This window comes from Ranitomeya variabilis, chromosome 7, assembly GCF_051348905.1.
Source record: "Ranitomeya variabilis isolate aRanVar5 chromosome 7, aRanVar5.hap1, whole genome shotgun sequence".
Taxonomy (NCBI): domain Eukaryota; kingdom Metazoa; phylum Chordata; class Amphibia; order Anura; family Dendrobatidae; genus Ranitomeya; species Ranitomeya variabilis.
The window spans coordinates 67777285-67789329 of NC_135238.1; the positions used below are offsets into that span (position 1 = coordinate 67777285).

The 12045-nt window shown below is 42.6% G+C and overlaps 1 protein-coding gene across 3 annotated transcripts in view; it reads left to right on the plus strand.

Annotated features, from left to right (window-relative positions):
- Positions 1 to 12045, plus strand: part of CARHSP1 (calcium regulated heat stable protein 1) — a 111425-nt gene that overhangs the window by 24392 nt on the left and 74988 nt on the right. The window lies entirely within an intron of this gene.

Genomic DNA, 12045 nt, shown 5'->3' on the forward strand with positions numbered 1-12045 from the left:
ATGGAGGATGCTCAGGAAGGATCTTGGAGACAATTGGGTGAGGAACGTACAAAAGCGGAAGAAAGAAGAAGGTCTTGTGAGGACCAGAGATTACATATGGGAAGGTATCTGGAGATTAGTTTGGAGACTGTGGAGGAGATTGGTTATGGATGCCCTTGTAAATCATTGTTAGTAGTGCAATCTGGATTTGCTGTGGAAATGAAAGCCAGTGAAAGAATTGGCAGAGTAGTAGTGAGGACAGAGAGGGGGTAATTGGCCAATAGAGTTAAAGAAGGACTGGAGGGGTGTGATAGTTGGGAGGCCACAGAGGAGAATATTGCAGTAGTTGAGGTGGGAGATGATGAGGGCATGCACTACTTTTTTAGTTGATGATATTTTCTGGTTGCATTGTCAACCTGGTCCTGGATGCAATAACTGTGAGAACTGCAGGAAAAAAGGGGAATAAACATCACAAAGATGCTACATTTCTTAGCTGTTGCTTTCAATGCCTAAATAAAATGGAATATGTATTTATTAAAGGGAATCTGTCAGTAGAATCAGCATGTATATATGGGCATGCAAGTCTGAAATAGAAGATGTAAAGGTGTCAATGGAATTACAGGTCACAGACCTGAAAGAACATATATGCATGTTGGGGGGGATTGATCTCATCGACAGATTCCGTTTTACGGCTTTTTGAATAGTAATGTTGCAGTGCAACAAGAACAGCAAGACCCTGCCAAAGTAGCTGCAGCGTATACGCTGGACATAATGCGTATCTGAGTGAAAGGGAATTTGTAGATTTGATAAGTGGAAACTTAGTCAGGAAGCATTATACAGAGAGGAGCAATGACTTGTATGATGACCGCACAGCACAGTTCAATAAGTGACATGTTCCAAATTGATAATTTTTCATCTTCCACATGAAAAGAAACGCTTCAATGGTAAAACATGAGTGGTGAAGGGGTTAATCAACTGCACAATTAAAGTGCTACTTTTTTTAATTTTTCAAAAAAATGTGGAACCCAAAATAAGGCATTTTGCAATATTAGTCAAGAAGCTGTAATCAAGACATCAAGTCTCGGATTGTATGGTGTAAGGTCACCGGACACTGGAGCATCAGAAAAATATTCTTAGGAGTTATAAATGACGTTTGCCTTTCTCAGTCTGCTTTAAGAATCTTGGTTTAGCAGACACCTTGAAGGAGTTGTCCACTACTTGGACAACCACTTACTTCCCCATGTTTGGCCCCGTTAAAATGAAATCAATTGTACTTCGTTCCAGCGGTTTCTGCACTCGCACTCCCAGGACTCACGTGAGGGTGTGGCACAGGACCCCTGCTCCCAATTACTGCTGAAATCACTGTCTCCACCTTTGGGTAATCGTAATGAGGAAATGAGTGGCCAGCCGCACCTCTCACACCTCTTGATTACATATACATCTGAAGGTGGGGACAATGAAGCCAGCGGTGATTGGGCTCAGGGGTCCTGTGTAACAACCTCACGTGAGTCCTGGGAATGCGAGTGCCCACACTGCTGGAATGGCGCCTGCACCGTAGGAGAGTATAAGTGTGTTTTGGTTTTTTTTTGTAATGGTGCCAAACATGCTGAATGAGAAGTGGACAACCCCTTTAATAATTGTACTTACCGAAATGACGTGTTTACTGTAAATTTTGATGGAGGAGGGATAATCATGTAGGGCTATTTTTCACTGTCTTGTCTAGACCCCTTATTTTCAGTGAAAGGTAATGTTAACGGCTACATCATATATATAGACATTTTAGGCAATCGTATGCTTCCAGCTTTGACTGACTGTTTTTTTTATAGCATGACTGTTCCTGGCTGTGACCCTAGGCACATGGGGTCTGTAAAAACATTGTGTGACAGATATGGTGTACAGGAACTGGAGGGACCTGCATGAGCTTTACCCGCAACCCAATCTTAAACTTTTTTTAAATTACCGTAATAAGAGCACAGACTGTATGAGAAGGTCTGACTTGTAAAGTCTATTACTCCCTTCCACAATGAGTCAAATGATGCATAGCAAGGAAAATAGCAGATCTAAACCCCATCTTGTGTACAGTACCCACTGAAGCAGCCATGAATGTAGATTACATTTTATGTTTAAGCCTTGAATATTGGTCAATTTGGTACACTGGCTGTGGAAGGATTTTAGAAGATTTGACATTCCCAAGAAATAAAGCTCCATCCACCCTTCCTCCTCCACCCTGAGCTTCCTGTATCTGAATACATAGTTATTTATTACTCTGGGTCTGTGTGAGCGTCATATGTAGCTTATTCTAGAGTAAACCAGTGCTGGTGACATAAAGCTAGTGTATCAATCATAGCCTCTAATGGTACTAAATTGTACCTGTAACGTGGCATGGGGCGTTACCCGTGGGCGAGGTACTCGTCTCTTACACCCCGGCATGTTACATGAAGGCGGGGGGTCCTGGCTGGGTGTGTGGACTGTCTAAAGGGGCGCTACAGCCTTGCAAGGCCGCGTGGTGCTGAAGATTTCGGCTGGCCAGCACCAAATGTTGAGAAGATCGATGAGGGATAGACCGTCACTCAAAAGTAAACTGTCTTTTACTCAACATTTGACTTTGTGGGAACTGGGTTCAGTAGATAGCGGGTGCATAACTTTAGGAACGTTTCTTTCACAGTACGGAACATCTTCACACAGTCTCTCTACCTCTTCAAGTTTACTTGTTCGTGCCTCAAGTTTCCCTATCTTCACCACCACCCCAGCACAGTACTACAGTCTGGTTAGTGAGAACTAGTTTGCCAATATGGCCGGTACTTGGCTTCTAAACTTTCTGACGCCTTGGAACTCTCACTCGGGGAAATCTCTTCGTCTCATGTTCTATGTTCCATCCTGGCCCGTTAACTCTGGTTATAAACTAGAGGCCATACCGCTAGGCGTACTGTCCCAGGACCTGTGGTCCAGTACATCACTCTGTCCTTTTGTCATGTCTCTCTGTCTCTGTTCATTATCACAGTATCCACTGCCTCAGTCTCCACTCGTGTCATGGACACTCGCATCATGCGACTCTGCTTAGTACTCAGATCAAAGGTCAGCTCTAGATGCCAGCTAGGCCCAAACGGACTTTGTAACAGGAAGCTGTCTCTGTCCCTTCACTTTAGCCCCTCCTAGTCTGGGCTATTCCCAACTATTAACATTGTTTCCCCCTGCTAACTACCTGTTGGTGGGCAGAGCACAACTCTATCATTAACAACGCATGTCACAATACCCATTATACACCATAACTATACTTGTGTCTTCAAGGGGAACGTGGGCAGTATGTCCATCTCCTTACATGCCAAACATTAGCATGCTGACAAACTGGTGACTCCCAGGGTTCACTTGACGCTAAGTAGCGTGAGCACTGCAGCCCATAAGCGGCCTTCTTTCAGATGGAGTTTTGTATTTTGAGAAAATATTCAGGCTAACATGGGCTCATCAAGGAAAGATGATACATTTAATACATAAATAAAATGAGTGGGTAAAATACAAAAAACCTTGAATTTAAAATTTTCATTGTTCACTGCTATAAAGAAATCTTTCTTGTCCTCATGCCTGAAGAGACCACGGTTGCCCTGAAAGTATGTTCTTTGCGGTCTCTTCAGTAAGCCATTAAAAGGTATCAGTTGTCAGTGACATGCACCAGCTGGTGCCGAGAATGCACAGTCCAGCGATTCTACTGATGAAATATGGTCGTGGCTGATACAATAATGTGAGATCCAAATACCTGAGACACAAAATTGTGAAAAAAGACAACAATTTGTTAAATTTTGGAGTACATTTTCATTACTCATGAGCTCCCTGGTTTTCTGATTTCGTGGTGCTGTCCTCAGGATTGACAGTTCAGGCTCGCGGCGTGGTTGAACCGCTTATCTGAACTCTGTTCTTCGATACTACAAGCAGCGTCCGCATTTGAGCAGCCCAGGGGGCACTGAAGCTGGCGGATCCATGTATCTTGCCTACTTTAGAGCAGAGCTTGCACACTTTTAAGCACGTGCTCGTTGTCTAGGAAACCGGCCACTCATAGACTGCAGGGTGGCTGGCAACCTGGGCAACGAGCTCTAACTACAGAATTAAAAATCCCTTGCAACCATAGAGTAATTTTTAATGGGCGGTTAATTACACCGTTGCTTGTTACAATTGCAATGTTACCCATTTAACAGCTTGACACGACCCCTTTAAGATTACAGTAGTATACATTTTAACACATTATTGGCTGCAAACACTTGTAATGAGAATTGCAAAATATTGGTTGTAGTAACATCTGTGGGAAAAATGTGATTCAGTGAGATTTATCTGAATGAGCCAATGGCAAATTCTCTACTCACAGGATACATTGACATGACTTGCCGTAGATTGGCCGGTGATCAGCTACATGTTATCTGATTATCCTTTGTTTAATAGACTGTGGAAACAGGCTGACACGATCAATTCTGGTTTGGTTTTTAAGCAAACCATCTTCACTGTGCTGCACACCAGTCAGATAGGGTGGCATAGCTATATCGGTCAAATGGGTTCTTCCCTTTCAATTACATTTTTTTTCTACAGCTCCAGTTTGCTATAAAAACAAGAACACCTTGCTGTACTCTCCCTCCCCGACTCCACCGACGAGTCTCAGCCGCTGTTCCTGATGTCTGGCGTCGAAAGCAGCACTATTGTCACATGGACAGTAGCAGCCAATCAGTGAGCTCCGAGCTCTGCTAACGTGACCTTAGTGCTGCAGATAGATAGATATATATATATATATATATATATATATATATATATATATATATATATATATATATATATATATATATATATATATATATATATATATATATATATATATATATATATATATATATATATATATACACACACACTCACCGGCCACTTTATTAGGTACACCTGTCCAACTTCTTGTTAACACTTAATTTCTAATCAGCCAATCACATGGCGGCAACTCAGTGCATTTAGGCATGTAGACATGGTCAAGACAATCTCCTGCAGTTCAAACCGAGCATCAGTATGGGGAAGAAAGGTGATTTGAGTGCCTTTGAACGTGGCATGGTTGTTGGTGCCAGAAGGGCTGGTCTGAGTATTTCAGAAACTGCTGATCTACTGGGATTTTCACGCACAACCATCTCTAGGGTTTACAGAGAATGGTCCGAAAAAGAAAAAAAATCCAGTGAGCGGCAGTTCTGTGGGCGGAAATGCCTTGTTGATGCCAGAGGTCAGAGGAGAATGGGCAGACTGGTTCGAGCTGATAGAAAGGCAACAGTGACTCAAATCGCCACCCGTTACAACCAAGGTAGGCCTAAGAGCATCTCTGAACGCACAGTGCGTCAAACTTTGAGGCAGATGGGCTACAGCAGCAGAAGACCACACCGGGTACCACTCCTTTCAGCTAAGAACAGGAAACTGAGGCTACAATTTGTACAAGCTCATCGAAATTGGACAGTAGAAGATTGGAAAAACGTTGCTTGGTCTGATGCGTCTCGATTTCTGCTGCGACATTCGGATGGTAGGGTCAGAATTTGGCGTAAACAACATGAAAGCATGGATCCATCCTGCCTTGTATGGAGCATCTTTGGGATGTGCAGCCCACAAATCTGCGGCAACTGTGTGATGCCATCATGTCAATATGGACCAAAATCTCTGAGGAATGCTTCCAGCACCTTGTTGAATCTATGCCACGAAGAATTGAGGCAGTTCTGAAGGCAAAAGGGGGTCCAACCCGTTACTAGCATGGTGTACCTAATAAAGTGGCCGGTGAGTGTATATATATAATTGTCTAAGGGGTACTTCCGTCTTTCTGTCGGCAACTTCTGTAACGGAAATCCCGCGTCGCTGATTGGTCTCACCAGCTGCCTGTAATGGCTGCCGCGACCGATCAGCGACGGGCACAGTCCGATTAGTCCTTCCCCTACTCCCCTGCAGTCAGTGCCTGGCGCCCGCTCCATACTCCCCTCCGGTCACCGCTCACACAGGGTTAATGCCAGCGGTAACGGACCGCATTATGCTGCGGGTAACGCACTCCGTTATCGCTGCTATTAATCCTGTGTGTCCCCAACTTTTTACTATTGATGCTGCCTATGCAGCATCAATAGTAAAAAGGTCTAATGTTAAAAATAATAAAAAAAAAAAAAAAAACCTGCTATTCTCACCTTCCGTAGTCCGACGATGCGCTCGCGCCTGCCGCCATCTTCCGTTCCCAGAGATGCATTGCGAAATTACCCAGGAGACTTAGCGGTCTCACGAGTCTTCTGGGTAATTTCGCAATACATCCTGGGAACGGAAGATGGCGGCAGCCGCGCGCGCATTGCCAGTGCGCCGCTGGATCCCAGGGGGTGAGTATATAACTATTTTTTATTTTAATTCTTTTTTTTTAACAGGGATATGGTGCCCACACTGCTAAATACTGCGTGGGCTGCGTTATATACTACATGGCTGCTACAGTTATATGAAAAAGTTTGGGCACTCCTATTAATCTTAAGCTTAAAGTTTTACAAAAATTGTTTTTTTTTTGAAACAGCTATTTCAGTTTCATATATCTAATAACTGTTGAACACAGTAATGTTTCTGCCTTGAAATGAGGTTTATTGTACTAACAAAAAATGTGCAATCTGCATTCAAACAAAATTTGACAGGTGCATAAGTATGGGCACCCTTATCATTTTCTTGTTTTAAATACTCCTACCTACATTTTACTGACTTACTAAAGCACTTTTTTTGGTTTTGTAACCTCATTGAGCTTTGAACTTCATAGCTAGGTGTATGCAATCATGAGAAAAGCTACTTAAAGTGGCCACTTGCAAGTTGTTCTCCTGTTTGAATCTCCTCTGAAGAGTGGCATCATGGGCGCCTCAAAACAACTGTAAAATGATCTGAAAACAAGGATTATTCAACATAGTTGTTCAGGGGAAGGATACAAAAACCTGTCTAAGAGATTTAACCTGTCAATTTCCACTGTGAGGAACATAGTAAGGAAATGGAAGAACACAGGTACAGTTCTTGTTAAGGCCAGAAGTGGCAGGCCAAGAAAAACATCAGAAAGGCAGAGAAGAAGAATGGTGAGATCAGTCAAGGACAATCTTCAGACCACCTACAGAGAGCTGCAGCATCAACTTCAGATGGTGTCACTGTGCATCGGTCAACTATGCAACGCACTTTGCACAAGGAGAAGCTGTATGGGAGAGTGATGCGAAAGAAGCCATTTCTGCAAGCACGCCACAAACAGTCGGCTGAGGTATGCAAAAGCACATTTGGAGAAGCCAATTTACTTTTGGAAGAAGGTCCTGTGGACTGATGAACAAAGATTGAGTTGTTTGGTCATACAAAAAGGCGTTATGCATGGCGGCAAAAAAACACAGCGTTCCAAGAAAAACACTTGCTACCCACAGTAAAATTTGGTGGCTGTTCCATCATGCTTTGGGGCTGTGTGGCCAATGCCGGCATCGGGAATCTTGTTAAAGTTGAGGGACGCATGGATTCCTCTCAGTATCAGCAGATTCTTAACAATAATGTTCATGAATCAGTGACAAAGTTGAAGTTACGCAGGGGATGGATCTTTCAGCAAGACAATGATCCAAAACACCGCTCCAAATATACTCAGGCATTCATGCAGAGGAACAATTACACTGTTCTGGAATGGCCATCCCAGTCCCCAGACCTGAATATCATTGAACATCTGTGGGATCATTTGAAGAGGGTTGTCCATGCTCGGCGACCATCAAACTTAACTGAACTGGAATTGCTTTGTAAAGAGGAATGGTCAAAATTACCTTCATCCAGGATCCAGGAACTCATTAAAAGCTACAGGAAGCGACTAGAGGCTGTTGTTTTTGCAAAAGGAGGATCTACTAAATATTAATGTCACTTTTCTGGTGAGGTGCCCATACTTATGCACCTGTCAAATTTTGTTTGAATGCAGATTGCACATTTTCTGTTAGTACAATAAACCTCATTTCAAGGCAGAAACATTACTGTGTCCAACAGTTATTAGATATATGAAACTGAAATAGCTGTTTCAAAAAAAAACTATTTTTATAAAACATTAAGCTTAAGATTAATAGGGGTGCCAAAACTTTTTCATATAACTGTATATACTACGTGGGCAGTGTTATATACTACATGGCTGCTGTATACTACGTGACCTGTGTTAGATACTGCGGGGGCTGCGTTATAGACCGCGTGGCCTGTGTTATATACTACGTCACCTGTGTTATATATCTACAATATGTATGTATATAGCAGCTACATACTATATAGCACAGGCCACGTACTATTTGTCTGCTATATACTACATGGCTCCTATATACTACGTGGCCTGTGCTATATACTGTGTGGCTGCTATATACATACATATTCTAGAATACCCGATGCGTTAGAATCGGGCCACCATCTAGTGTGTGTGTGTGTGTGTATGTATGTATATATATATATATATATCTCTGAGGAGGGTACATTGTGGGCCACGGGCAAAAGACTCTGTGGGTCCCATTAAAACATATACCACGATTAATGATGCACAGATTCGGCAGACAAGTATAGGTATAGTAGTACAATTCCAAAGATTTCACTTAATTGGTGGAGAAAGGTTGAACTTGATGGACCTAAGTCTTTTTTCAACCTATATAACGATATATGTAGCTTCTTATATTACATGAATAATATATATTGTAAATTTTACAATATCATACAGCAGAGGGGATTCAGGTGATCTAGGGTCCACCGGTTTCAGTACCTGTAGTATTAGAGGTAAACGGGATATTGATAAATGTATCCTACTAGTAGAAACTGTCTTCAGCAGTGTACCCTTTACAGAAGTAATTTTCCTTCTATATAGTCCTCCATACAGTATTATCAGTATTATGGGCACCACATAGTCCTCCACACAGTATTATGGGCACCACATAGGCCTCCATACAGTATTACGGGCACCACATAGGCCTCCATACATACGGCCACACATAGTGCTCCATACAGTATGATGGGCCTCATTTAGTGCCCCATATATACTGCTCAATAAATAAATACTCCTCTCTCCCTGTTCCCCTGCTGCTCTGGTGTCTGTAGTCTTATGATCTGCATTGCTCGGCACAGAGGGTGCACTGTAGTGACATCATCGCGCCCTCTGCTAAAACGTTGCATAGCTCAGACACAGAGGGGGAATGATGGGAGAGGAAATGTCAGGTGACAGCTCCCTCTACAATCATTGTTTTCAACTGTATCGGTATTCAGGAAGTTGAAAGTATAATGTGGGGGAAGGGCCCCATTGGTGGTATGCCGCTGTGTGGGCCCCCTGTTTGTCCAGGGCCCCAGCACTTGCCAGGGTCCGCCGGGTGCTGATGCTGGCCCTGTGTACATTGTTTTTTTTTCTAGGCATATGCTAAAGCACTCTAAATATAATACGGTAGTATATTGTGATGTCATATTTTGTATAATGGGGTAATGTCACAATAGCTACTTTCTTACTAGAGGTCCTAGTAACCAGAAACCATTCTCCTACTATAGGAACATCACACCATTAATGAGAGAATAAAAACACCGCAAGGTCTTGCTGAATAAAGGACTTGTTCATCTAAGGCTATGTGCACACTTAGGAAAAGAGATGCAGAATTTTCTGCACAAAATCCGCATCTCCTGGCAGAATCCGCAGCCGCGGATTTTGTGCGGATTTTCTGCTGTTTTGGCACTGCGGAATTTTAACATGGAGGGGTGCAGAAACGCTGCAGATGCACACAAAAGAAGTGACATGCACTTCTTTGAAATCCGCAGCAATTCCGCACTGATTTTTTCGCACCATCTGCACAGCTTTTTTTTTTCCATTGAATAACATTATACTGTATATCACAGTGCTGATCTGCAGCGTTTCTGCGCGGAAAAATCCGCTGAGGATCCGCAGCAAATCCGCATCGTGTGCACATAGCCAGTCTTGTAGTTTCAGTAACATTATTGCAGCACGTGTCAATTAAACTGGGATTAGTTAGATTAAATTGTCTAAATTTGATTAGGAATGGTCGGATTCACACTAATGCAGGAAACGCTCTGCTGAAAACGTTGATTATTTTTGGTGTTTCTGTGTTAATGAGTGGCAACAATCAAAGTTATGACCTCAACTAAAAGCTACAAACCTGTTTTGAAGCCCTGTTCATGTACACTTTAGTAACCTCAACACTTCCACTTCCTCTTACAGATTTTTTCCTTTCAGTCACATAATTGTAGCCTGAATTATTTAAATAATGCAAATACAGTTGTGTAAAAAAGTGTTTGCCCCCTTCCGGATTTCCTATTCTTTTGCATGTTTGTCACACTAAAAGATCACCAAATAAATAAATATTAGACAAAGATAACACAACACAAAATGCAGTTTTTTAAGTGAAGGTCTTTATTATTAGGGGAAAAAGAAATCCAAACCTACAGGGCCCTGTGTGAAAAAGTGATTGTCCCCTAAACCTAATACCTGGTTGGGCCACCCTTTGCAATAACTGCAATCAAGCATTTGTGATAACTGGCAATGAATCTTTTACAACATTCTGGAGGAATTTTGTCCCACTCATCTTTGCAGAATTGTTGTAATTCAGCCACATTGGAGGGTTTCCGAGCATGAACCATCTTGCTTATTTTTCCGTTGGTGGCCATTTTCCTGAAGCAGAGTTCGCATCTCTGCTTCAGGAAAATGGCCGCCGCGATCTCCATCTGCGCACGCGTGGCATCCCGCGGCCATTTTCCTGAAGCCCCGGGCAGCAGAGCGCTCCATCTGCGCACGCGCGGCCACAGGAAGATGGCCGCCCCCACCGATCACCAGGAGAATAGCGCACATCGCGCTCTTTTCCCTCCCCTGTGCAGTGGATTCTGGACTTGGTCATGCGCAAACCACTACGCCACCAACGGAAAAATAAGCAAGATCTGGGGGAAGACACCACGCCCATCTGACCAGACCAGCCTGATTGACAGGCGAAAACGGCTACTTTGGTAACGTATTTCGGCAGCATAGGTGGGGAATCGGGGTCCACAAAATACACTATTGTAATGCACAGCTCAGGCCCTATTTAACAGTATTTTTATCTCATATGGAAAAAACAGGGTGACAGGTTCCCTTTAACCCCTTCACCCCCAAGGGTGGTTTGCACGTTAATGACCGGGCCAATATTTACAATTCTGACCACTGTCCCTTTATGAGGTTATAACTCTGGAACGCTTCAACGGATCTTGGCGATTCTGACATTGTTTTCTCGTGACATATTGTACTTCATGATAGTGGTAAAATTTATTCGATATAACTTGCGTTTATTTGTGGAAAAAAATGAATATTTGGGGAAAATTTTGAAAATTTCGCAATTTTCCAACTTTGAATTTTTATGCCCTTAAATCACAGACATGTCACGCAAAATACTTAATAAGTAACATTTCCCACATGTCTACTTTACATCAGCACAATTTTGGAACCAAAATTTTTTTTTGTGACGGAGTTATAAGGGTTAAAAGTTGACCAGCAATTTCTCATTTTTACAACTCCATTTTTTTTTAGGGACCACATCTCATTTGAAGTCATTTTGAGGGGTCTATATGATAGAAAATACCCAAGTGTGACACCATTCTAAAAACTGCACCCCTCAAGGTGCTCAAAACCACATTCAAGATGTTTATTAACCCTTCAGGTGTTTCACAGGAAATTTTGGAATGTTTAAAATTAACATTTAACTTTTTTTCACACAAAATTTATTTCAGCTCCAATTTGTTTTACCAAGGGTAACAGGAGAAAATAGACCCCAAAATTTGTTGTACAATTGGTCCTGAGTACGCTGATACCCCATATGTGGGGGTTAACCATTGTTTGGGAGCAGGGCAGAGCTTGGAAGGGAAGGAGCGCCATTTGACTTTTCAATGCAAAATTGACTGGAATTGAGATGGGACGCCATGTTGCGTTTCGAGAGCCCCTGATGTGCCTAAACATTGAAACCCCCCACAAGTGACACCATTTTGGAAAGTAGACCCCTTAAGGAACTTATCTAGATGCGTGTTGAGCACTTTGACCCAACAAGTGCTTCACAGAAG